General features: G+C 41.1%; 1 protein-coding gene across 1 annotated transcript in view; it reads right to left on the bottom strand.

The window, feature by feature from the left end:
• Positions 1 to 3,717: 3,717 nt before the first annotated feature.
• LOC124871448 (ephrin type-A receptor 3-like) overlaps positions 3,718 to 10,066 on the bottom strand; it is a 61,300-nt gene continuing 54,951 nt past the window's right edge. Inside the window, exons 14-15 of the transcript XR_007039019.1 lie at positions 6,051 to 6,172; positions 3,718 to 3,840 (exon numbers count right to left, since the gene is read on the bottom strand). The gene's annotated coding sequence lies outside the window, so the exon portion shown is untranslated. The remainder of the gene's footprint in view (positions 3,841 to 6,050; positions 6,173 to 10,066) is intronic.

The raw sequence follows: 10,066 nt of genomic DNA, 5'->3' as shown, positions 1-10,066 counted from the left end.
ATCCAAGAAGAGGATACAACCTCCCCACCCCACACGCTGCAGCCCCCCCACGCCACCCTCTAGCCCGCCGCCTCGACCCCCCCCAGACATAACAGCCAGCAGAGTATCACACCGCCAGGAAGCATTGGAGGAAGGCCATCACAGCACACCAAGGACCAGGCACCCCGCCAACCCCAGACCAACCCGGGAGGCTCCCCAGGATGCCATCCACCCACTCTGCCACATGGCATACCTCGTTGCGCCAAGCAGGCCAGATACCCTCTCCACCAAAGCGAAGCCACATCTCAATCAACACTGCACACTGCCCAGCCAAGATCCCCTCGCCGGAGTCTGGCACCCCCGCAACCGAAGGACCGGGCACCGAAGCCAGGGACCGAGATCCAAGGAAATCCAAGCGATCCCAAGAGAGCTGAAAAGCCAGCCCCAGCATGAGACAACCCCCAAGAGCCAGGCCCCAACACCAGCCCAGATCCCGACCAGGAGGCCCGCCCCCTATACCGGCCTCTGACCCCAGACGGCAAACAGCAAACAGGGGTATGAAAAGACCCTAAGCCTACCTCCGCCCTCTGAAATGTGGTGTTGATGCTTGTTGGTGTAGTGTGCACTCCCCCCACCCAGAACCCTCAATGTCTACATGCAACTTAACCCTTAGAGGTGAGCGCAGGCACCAGAGGTTAGCGTAAAATATGCTCCTTTTGATGCCATTGAGTGCGCCCACATCCAAGGCCCTACATGTGAATGCCATGAAAATGTTAAAAATGAGTGTCGAAGTTGTACAATAAAATTGGGGCACAAGCTCCCACATGATTGCAGAGATGGAAAACCATTGCGGCACTCCAATGACGCACCTGCACCCCAAGGCCCTACATGAGTAATAGTGTGATAGAGTAGGCAGAGGGAGGTGTCTGGGGATGGGCAGGGAAGGACTGGGGAGCAAAATGCTCACCCACGGAGCCAGCTCCCGAATAGGCACCACCATTTGCCAAGTTCCAACAAAGGACGGAGGCATAGGGACATCCATCAGGCAAAAGGCTACGGACAGGGACCAGGCCCCAAGAACCGACCAAAAACCGGAACCAAAATCCCCAGCCTCCCGACCCAAAATGGCAGGCCCACCAAATGCAAGCTCAATGCCAGCCTAGGTATATGCACCCCCCATAGACAAATGAGCCAAAATCACTAGGGCCAGCCTGGTGGTCAAGTGGACCCCGTGATGTACGACCCTACCCACCACCGTGCCCAAGGGAAAGCTGCAGCTCAGCAAGCCAAAGGGCAACACAGAAAGGCCACAGCATGCACAGCAAAGAGGCCACACTCCCCTCCAAGAAGCTGAACCACCAACACCCATGCCAGCCAAACAAAAACGACAGAGCCAAGCTAAGCTGTGGTTCCCCCCGAGTCAATGCCACAGCAACACCGCACATCCTTCCATACATTGGTAGGGACACGGTGAAGACCACCAACCCCGAGCACACACCACCCACTAGGAACCACCCAGCAGACAAGCAAACCCCACCTCAGTATAAGCCCGAGAAGCCCGATGCAACCGCCGAGCCCAGCGATGCCCTCCCTGCAGCACCCACATTTTGGAGGCCAGAGCTGCCACGCACAGCACCACCGCCCCAACACCACAGCACGCCATACAGCGGAGGACAGAATGCAGCAAGGGGCACCGAAAGCAAAAGCTCTTGAGATTACTGACGTGTATTTAAATTGAGCAAATAAAAATACATAAATAAAGACTGTTGCAGACAGGCACCAGCTCCCCCACAACCCAGTATGGAAGAAGCGGGTATAGAAAATGGATAGATAGAGGGATTCATTTTTAACAGAATTGTTTGTTCTATCTTTAATCAATTATTTGTCAAATTTTTAGCTTGGGACATACACTACACACAAATAGTTTTTGACTCTCATACAATGTTTCAATTGCTCAAATCAAATAGTGGTGTAGTATCCTCAGTTCTTTACTTATAATTGCAGCTTCTCGGGCATTATGTGTCATGATCTGTTTGGACCTTCAGTTTAGGTTTGTCTGTTTATTTGCGTTTGTTTGCGAAATAGGGAAATTCAAAATGAATTGTTTTTCTGTGTGTATTCACTCTGATAACTTTGGTCACAGTTAAATTCTTTTTACGCTTGGCAGATTTAAATGTAAAATTATTTTCAGTCGTTCAATTTAGCTTCTGGTAGGAAAACAAGAAAACCACCACTCATATGAAACAATGTAAAGTAGTATTGATTGAAAACAAAAAAAATATATATATAACCTTCCTTAAAATTATTGGTTATTTACATGTTGCCAATCAAACATAAATTTTTTCTGACAGAACTTTTTGTGTTGGTATTAATAAGTTTAAGTCTACAATGTCTCATGGGTCTATTCTAGGACCCCTTCTTTTCTCTCTGTATCTGCTGCCCTTGGGTTCCATTTTGAGGAAATTTGGAATTTAATTTAATTGTTGCAGTAATTATCAAATCTACATTCTTTGAAAAAAAAATATGATGCTCACATGCTTTGTTGAAATGCTTAAATGAAATCACAGCTTGTGTAAGCCTGATTTTATTTTGAGCCTCAATAATAATAAAAAATAAAACAAAAACTGAGACCCTGGTGACACCCACCATGTGAATCTTTGCTCTTTGACTCCATATTTGGAATTTATTGCCACCAGTGAATTACATGCAATTTAAAGTAATACCCTGAACTCTCAACCTGCTCCAGAGCAAATTATGAGCTTAGTTTCTTTTGCCCCAGTGATCTAGTGAGCTATAAGGGACCCACCTCCATGAAATGGAACAATATGACTTTCATTTCTCCATAGCCGCCTAAACAGCAATTCCTATTTTGCAGCACTCCATTCTGGTGTTAGAACCTTTAAATACAGGTATGATTGAAATATAATGGGCTAATACTATACTTTTAAAACCTTAATTACAGTATAGAATTTAGGCTAAATAGGCTCATAGTCAAAATGACAGGTTTTGCATGCCTTGTTTAAATTCAGACCACCTTGTTCACCAGGGTTATTGTTTCACTCATGCCCGCATGGAAAATCAAACTACCTTCTAACATTTTTATACAACTCCGAAGCAACTCTAAGAAAAAAAAGAAAGAAAATATTTGGGATTGAAACAAATTTTCACACAAGAAAATCTAAAGTGAGATTTTAGTGTTCCCACATTTTAGACTGCAACAATAATTTTAATCAATTAAAGCTTTGAGTCTTGGTCTTGTATACAAAAACCTGGATTTCTCCCTGAAATGAGAACATACTTTACCTTTGTGTCTCTTTACCGTATGACCAAAAGCCATGACATGCTCATTTTTATGTGATGCCATAATTTGCCAAACTGGCAAATATTTAAGACCCACAGTATTGGAACATATGTCTAATTGTTTACAATGATTAAATCCACTCCATGTGTTTCTATAAAAAACTCAAGCAGCCCAATATCAAAACCAGACTGTCTTCAATCTTTACGTGTGTTCACATGTATACGATACCAGACAGGTTACAGCACTATGGCAGGTTACTGCTCCCTGTAGTGTACACAAGGATATTACTTGTGTTTGCTCTTGTACTCTGCACCACACTGGTGGGTCAGAACCATTATTTCATATTTTTCTGCTGCTGTAAAACAAACATGGTTTGTAACACAGATAATCAACACATGACATCTTGGACCTTTATTGGTGAGCTCTCTACCCAGGAAGTGATTTTACAAGACTGACATCCTCACAGCAGGCAAGAGGACTAGCTGAATGAAGCATCAGAGGTTTGTCATCAAGCCATGAGCAGCAGCTGCACACAGCTGGGGCCAGTTTCTACTGGAAACCTAAAGGAAAATCAGAGAGATAGATAGATGAGACCATGCTTCAAAGAGAGGAGATGTCTCTTCACAGGGAGAAGATGTGGGCAGCTGCATACTTTTTTAAAAATATATTAATTTCTGTCATTGTCTGTACTTAAAATCTGTGCATTGTTCAATAATGTACCCAAAGGGGAATACAATTTGATTTGCTATAAAAATAAAAACACTGACCTCCAATCAACAGAAAATGTTATCAGGTTTTGCCATAAGGAACCTGCATTATTCACTCATGCAATGCAAACTGACATCAATATCTGCACTGTAATGGGTCTAAGCTCTAACAGTGCCTTTTAAAACTGTTCCCACTCCTTAAACTTTCCCACAGTTTTTCACAATACAACCACAAATATCAGTGTATTTTTTTCAGATTGTGTAGAACTAATCAATTCAAAGATATGCATAATTGTGAAGTTAATGACAATGTGATTATTTTTGCAAATGCAAATCTGAAAAGTGAGGTATGCAATTTGATTCGACTACATTTCATCTAATACTAAATAAAATCAAAATAATATCAAGTGCACCAATTGCCTTTGGAGGTTATCAGATTGGCAAACAGAGCCCACCTGTGTATAAAATTAGTTCCAGTATAAATAGAGCTGTTCTGTGAAGGCATCACGGGTTTGTTAGAGAACATTAATAAACAGACAGCAGAATGAAAACCAAGGAACACACCACACAGCATAGGTGCTGTTTAATCTGTCATCAAAAAGGGAGCTGTTTGTGTTTCAAAACCAACACTCTTCACCTCCCTTACTTGACACACCATCCCACACACAGGTGTCTTAAGCATAGACAGGAATGCTGGTTCAAGTTGATAGAGAGATTGATTAAACTTAATGTGGGGTAATGCTTGTAGAAAATATGTTGTATGCTTAAAAATAAATTAGACTGGGACAGTGGTTCACCTTACAGCAGGACAAATACTCTGAATCCACAATAATGTATTAGATGGTCCAAATACTCGTACTCGTACTCGTCGTCTTCCGCTTATCCGGGACCGGGTCGCGGGGGCAGCAGACTCAAAAGAGACGCCCAGACGTCCCTCTCTCCAGACACCTCCTCCAGTTCCTCCAGGGGGAGCCCAAAGCGTTCCCAGGCCAGCCGAGAGACATAGTCCCTCCAGCGTGTCCTGGCCCATCCCCTGGGCCTCCTCCCGGTGGGACGTGCCTGGAACACCTCCCGAGGAAGGCGTCCAGGAGGCATCCGGTATAGATGCCCGAGCCACCTCAACTGGCTCCTCTCGATGTGGACCCTGGAGCCAGGCCTGGGGTCGGGACTCGTCGGAGAGCGCCTGGTGGCTGGGTTGCTCCTCGCGGGACCCGGCCGGGCCAAGCCCGAACGAGAGACGCGAGGCCATCCCCCAGTGGGCCCACCACCTGCAGGGGGAACCATGAGGGACCGGTGCAAAGAGGATTGGGTGGCGGACGAAGGTGGAGACCTCAGCGGCCCTATCCCCGGATGCTTAGGCTGGCTCTAGGGACGTGGAATGGTCCAAATATTAAATCCAATTTCAGTTCTTTGACAAGATTTGAAAACTGATGTTCACAAACTGTCTTCATCCAATCTGACTGAGTTTAAGCTAAGAAGAATGGGGAACATCTTCAGTGTGTAGATGAGGAAGTAATAATTGCAGTAGAAGGTGTTTTACTCAGGGAGTAGAATAGAAATGCAAGCTTTTGAGATATTTCCCTGTTCATTTTCCTTCAAATTTTGCATTACAGTATTTAGGTGTTACCTAAAATCACAGTAACATTTACAGACCAAACAATAAAGAGATATGAACACCTTGTTTTTAGTTGGTTGCCTTGCCCATGTACCTATGTTCCTAATATCTAATATTTACAGTTGGAATGACGATCTCTGTTTCGCAGTCATGTTAACAATGTGTGGCAAAACAATAACATAGTGCTACTAATCCTAAATTACTAATGCAAAACCAGTTTTCAAAAGGTTTTTAATTTCTGCAACAAGCATCACATCTCCAGCATAGGCTTGGTCATTCTTTATGTTTCACTTTCCCCTGGACATTAGATCCACCTCTTCAGCTAGCTTTCTGTTTTTCCTATCTTTGGTGGTATCAGTGCCGTGAGATCTTATACATGAAAATAAACCAAAACTGGTGGAGGTAAGCATACTGTCTTCATTGTTTTCTGACTTGAGAGGGCTAGTACCTTTTATTCCCTTTTTTCTTCTTTTGTCTGTGCACATCTGCCTCAGAACATCTGGTTAGTGTCAGCATTTGAACATTGGGCTGAGTCATCAACACTTTCCCCTCACTAACACATCTTGTCTCCTGCAAGTAAGAAACAAAAGAGAAAAAACACAGCTAATCTACTTTAAAGTCAGACAACAAATCAACTCTAACCATGGATGATTGGAAACAAAATGCTTTATTAAATTCAGACTAGGAAACAAGGAGCTGAGTGGGAACAATTGGCAACAGAGGCTTAAGTTGGAGCAGATGTAGAATATTTATAAAAGGATGCATTAAAAAAGGAAGGTCTTGAAGAGGTAGTTGAGTTGTGGCATAACATGCATCTCAAACATCCCAATGTGGAAAAACTAAACGGTTTATGGGAATGTGTTTTACTATTGTTTTACCATTTTCACACATACATTATAGATGTGTCAAAGTGATTATAAATGAACAATGCTTAATTAATGAACCAAAAACAGTAATTTTCTACTGCTTCTTCCATAGTGGGTTGTGGGGAAGCTACATTTATTTATGAGCACTCTATGGGCAGGAGGCGGGAGGCACCTTGGACAGGTCGCTAGTCCATCGCAAGGTAACACAGGACAAACCACCATGCACACACTCATTCACACCTAAGGGCAATGTAGGGAGACCAATGAACCTAACAGTCATGTTTTTGGACTGTGGAAAGAAGCCAGAGTACCCAGAAAGAACCCATGCATGCATGGGGAGAACATGCAAACTCCATGCAGAAAGACCCCCAGCTGGGAGTCGCCTCCAGGACCTTCTAGCAGCAAGGCAACAGTGCTACCAACTGTGCCATCATGCAGCCCTGTCCAATGTGTAAAGAAAATGGCTAAGAACAAATGAGAAATATATATTTAGGTTGCTGTTGTCTATTTTGACAACAAATTCAAGTTCAAAATTATGAGGATTATTTCTTATGATCTAAAGACATATGGCGTTGGTTTTGGTTGTATTTAGGTATTATAATTTTATCATGGATGCTTTTTGTTTCTATTTAAAATCTAGATTTGGTATATTTTTACCCTGCCAATTCAAATACAATTCTGCACAATGACAAAGTGCCAACATTTTAAAACATTATCCAAAGAACAAACACTGAAATATCATAGGGCTGCACAGTGACTTGGTGGTTAGTCCCTATTCCTCACAGCAGTAATTCTGTGTGGATTCTCTCCCTATGAAAACATTTCTCTACTCCAGCTTCCTCTCACAGTCCAAAGACATGCATGCTAGGTTAATGACTCAACTACCATCAGGTTTGAATGTGGTTGCATGGCTCTCAATCTTGCATTTCTCTGTTGGCCATGTGAAGGCAACCTGAGTGTACTATTCCTTTTGTCATTAGACTGCATGGGAAATGCAAAAACTCCCTCAAACTTGTACAGGAAACCAGAAGCAACTAGTACAGCATCTGTAGGAGGAATTTATGAAGAAAACATTGAAGAAAACACACTATAAACCAGTCAAAAGCTCTGTTTCAGTTTTAGGTCCAACACTGTGAGGCTTTCCCATCAACATTGGAGTAAAATATAAGACTTGGCACAAGGCTCTACAAATATGTATGTGAAAGTGTAGAATCTGTTTATCGGAAGACCTGTTTAATGGATACCTCACTCAGATCTTCAAGAGGAAGCATATGTAAGCCCACCATCGTTGTTTGCAAGGAATAAAACATAAATACATGACAAACAGCCAATGCTGTCGGCGTTTACATTCTTGTATATCAAATTCAAGAAGAAAGTCAAAAGAGAATGATCAAAGCCATCCCATGCTGTACCGATGATACATCAAATGTGAGTGTATTTAAAAATCTCTGTAAAGATAGAAAACTCATATCATTTTATTTTTGGTACATTACTGGTTTGTTGTCCTTTATATTGGAAGACGAATTTATATAAAACTGAAGAAATAGTAACTATACTAGACTTAATTCAAAGAGTATTCACAGCGTAAGTCTGGAAAAAAAAGATTATTTTTCTGAATTTTAGCATACCAAAGGTATCGCCATATTAAATCATCCAATAAAAGATACTTATATCGTTCTACTTTTGACCAAATCGAATACAAATTTTGTGCTCTTTGTTCCTGCAGAAAACTCTTCACAGTGATAAACGCCCTTCACACTGGACCAAGAACAACCCATGACATGTTCCTCCATACCATGCATGTTCATTCATGAACCTTGCTTTGTGCTCTTGTCATGTTGGAATTGAAGGTACCATCTCCAAACTGGTTCTACAGAGTCAGGAGCATGAAATTATCCAAAATATATTGATGTGCTGCAGCATTAAGAAATTAATTTCACTGGAACGAAGCAGCCGAGCAAACTTCTGAGAAAGGGCACCACACTACAATCTTTGATTGCACAATGTAAGCAAGTACCATTCTCTGGGGACTTGTCAAACCCAGTCTGTAAATCATCAGTCATTAATTATTGTGTTCTATAAAACACTGCATGGTTTTTTGTGCTTTTTTGGAGTACATGTTGTGAAATAAGGCACAGGAGCATTTATGTAATCATTCATTTTTTTGAAAATATTTTGTGAATTATTTATTATAAAAATATAAATGTTTTCACTACAAACCATTTTACATTAGTAGACAAGGCCATCTACATTTGCAAACATAAACTCTCACACAGACACACGTCAGTCTTTAGACATAAAATTAGGGATCTATCTGTATAGGGTTCATAACAGTATTGCTCTCTCAGATGTCTCAGGTTTATGAAGTTTGTTAAAAATCATAACGTAGACATCACAGACACATAATTTAATCTATGCTAAAAAAGTCATCAATGCATTGTATAATGTTAACAAATAAATAATGTAATCATAATTCCCTTTTTATTGTAGAAAAAAACTAACAAGTATGATTCAAAGTAAGATAAAATATAATACAGATGTTTTTTTTTCCTCAATTTTAATTAAAAATGTTGCACAATTTGTATTCAATCATTTATACATACAAACATTTGTACAAAAAATGGATGGCCACATACATAGTGAGATCTGGAGTGCTAGTTGCTTTCTTTATGATGGTTTTACATTATGTACATGCTAATTTCAAACACAGATCAGCAACAGCAGCATCCACAAGTAGACCGAGTAAAGGAAGACAGAACTGACAGACTGAACAGGCCTGGGTTTCCCAAAAGCACCAACAGCACCCCTGTGCTTTAATCAAGCTTAGTCTACAGCCAAGGCAAAAAACTTTGTCATTCAAAGTGCTACAGTAATGTGTACCAAGTGCTTAAAGACGCATAAAGACAGCATCTTTATTGTAAATATCACATGTTCAAGAGCACAAAGTACCAAAGTGCCAGTTCAAAAATACTGGGTAAGTGTTGCACTGAGGGACCAGCTGGGTGACATCAAAGCAGGAGACTAGCATCGTTAAATATGAACTTCCATTTGCAAAATTATTTTAAGGTGCCTTTAGGAAATCCCATTATGGACATGTGGCATATTGAGTTACTATATCAGAAAGCAAAATTGTATTGATATTGCATCGTTATCAGGGCATTTTCATATTGAATCAGATTGGGGTGATTGATGATTGACTCAACACTCTAAAGAAAACACAACACTTACTTTATTCCATTAAACTAAAAGAAATGTGTTTCCTTGGTGATTCCACCATGATCAAGCCTAACTACAGGAGGCACTCTACTTTTTTCTTGGAAAACAAGATTCATTAGTTAGTTCATTAGTCAGTGAGTCATTGTGTAAAGTACTTCAGATTGACCACCTTGTGAACTTGCTTTGCCTGGTCAATAAAATAATACCTGCTGTTCTGAAGAATTGATGGTGCAAACATGTCTTTCCTGAAGAGGAAACTTAATCTCAAAGTCATACTTAAAAAAAACTCTGCATCAGAATAATATTTAATGTAGATGACTGGGTTCTGGGTCAGTTCACCCCTTTGAGAATTTTTACCCCCATTTTTTACCTTTTCATTGTT

Source organism: Girardinichthys multiradiatus, chromosome 7 (genome assembly GCF_021462225.1).
Source record: "Girardinichthys multiradiatus isolate DD_20200921_A chromosome 7, DD_fGirMul_XY1, whole genome shotgun sequence".
NCBI classification, from domain to species: Eukaryota; Metazoa; Chordata; class Actinopteri; order Cyprinodontiformes; family Goodeidae; genus Girardinichthys; species Girardinichthys multiradiatus.
The sequence above is the reverse complement of the archived record's forward strand: the minus strand, read 5'-3'. Positions and strand labels throughout refer to the sequence as shown.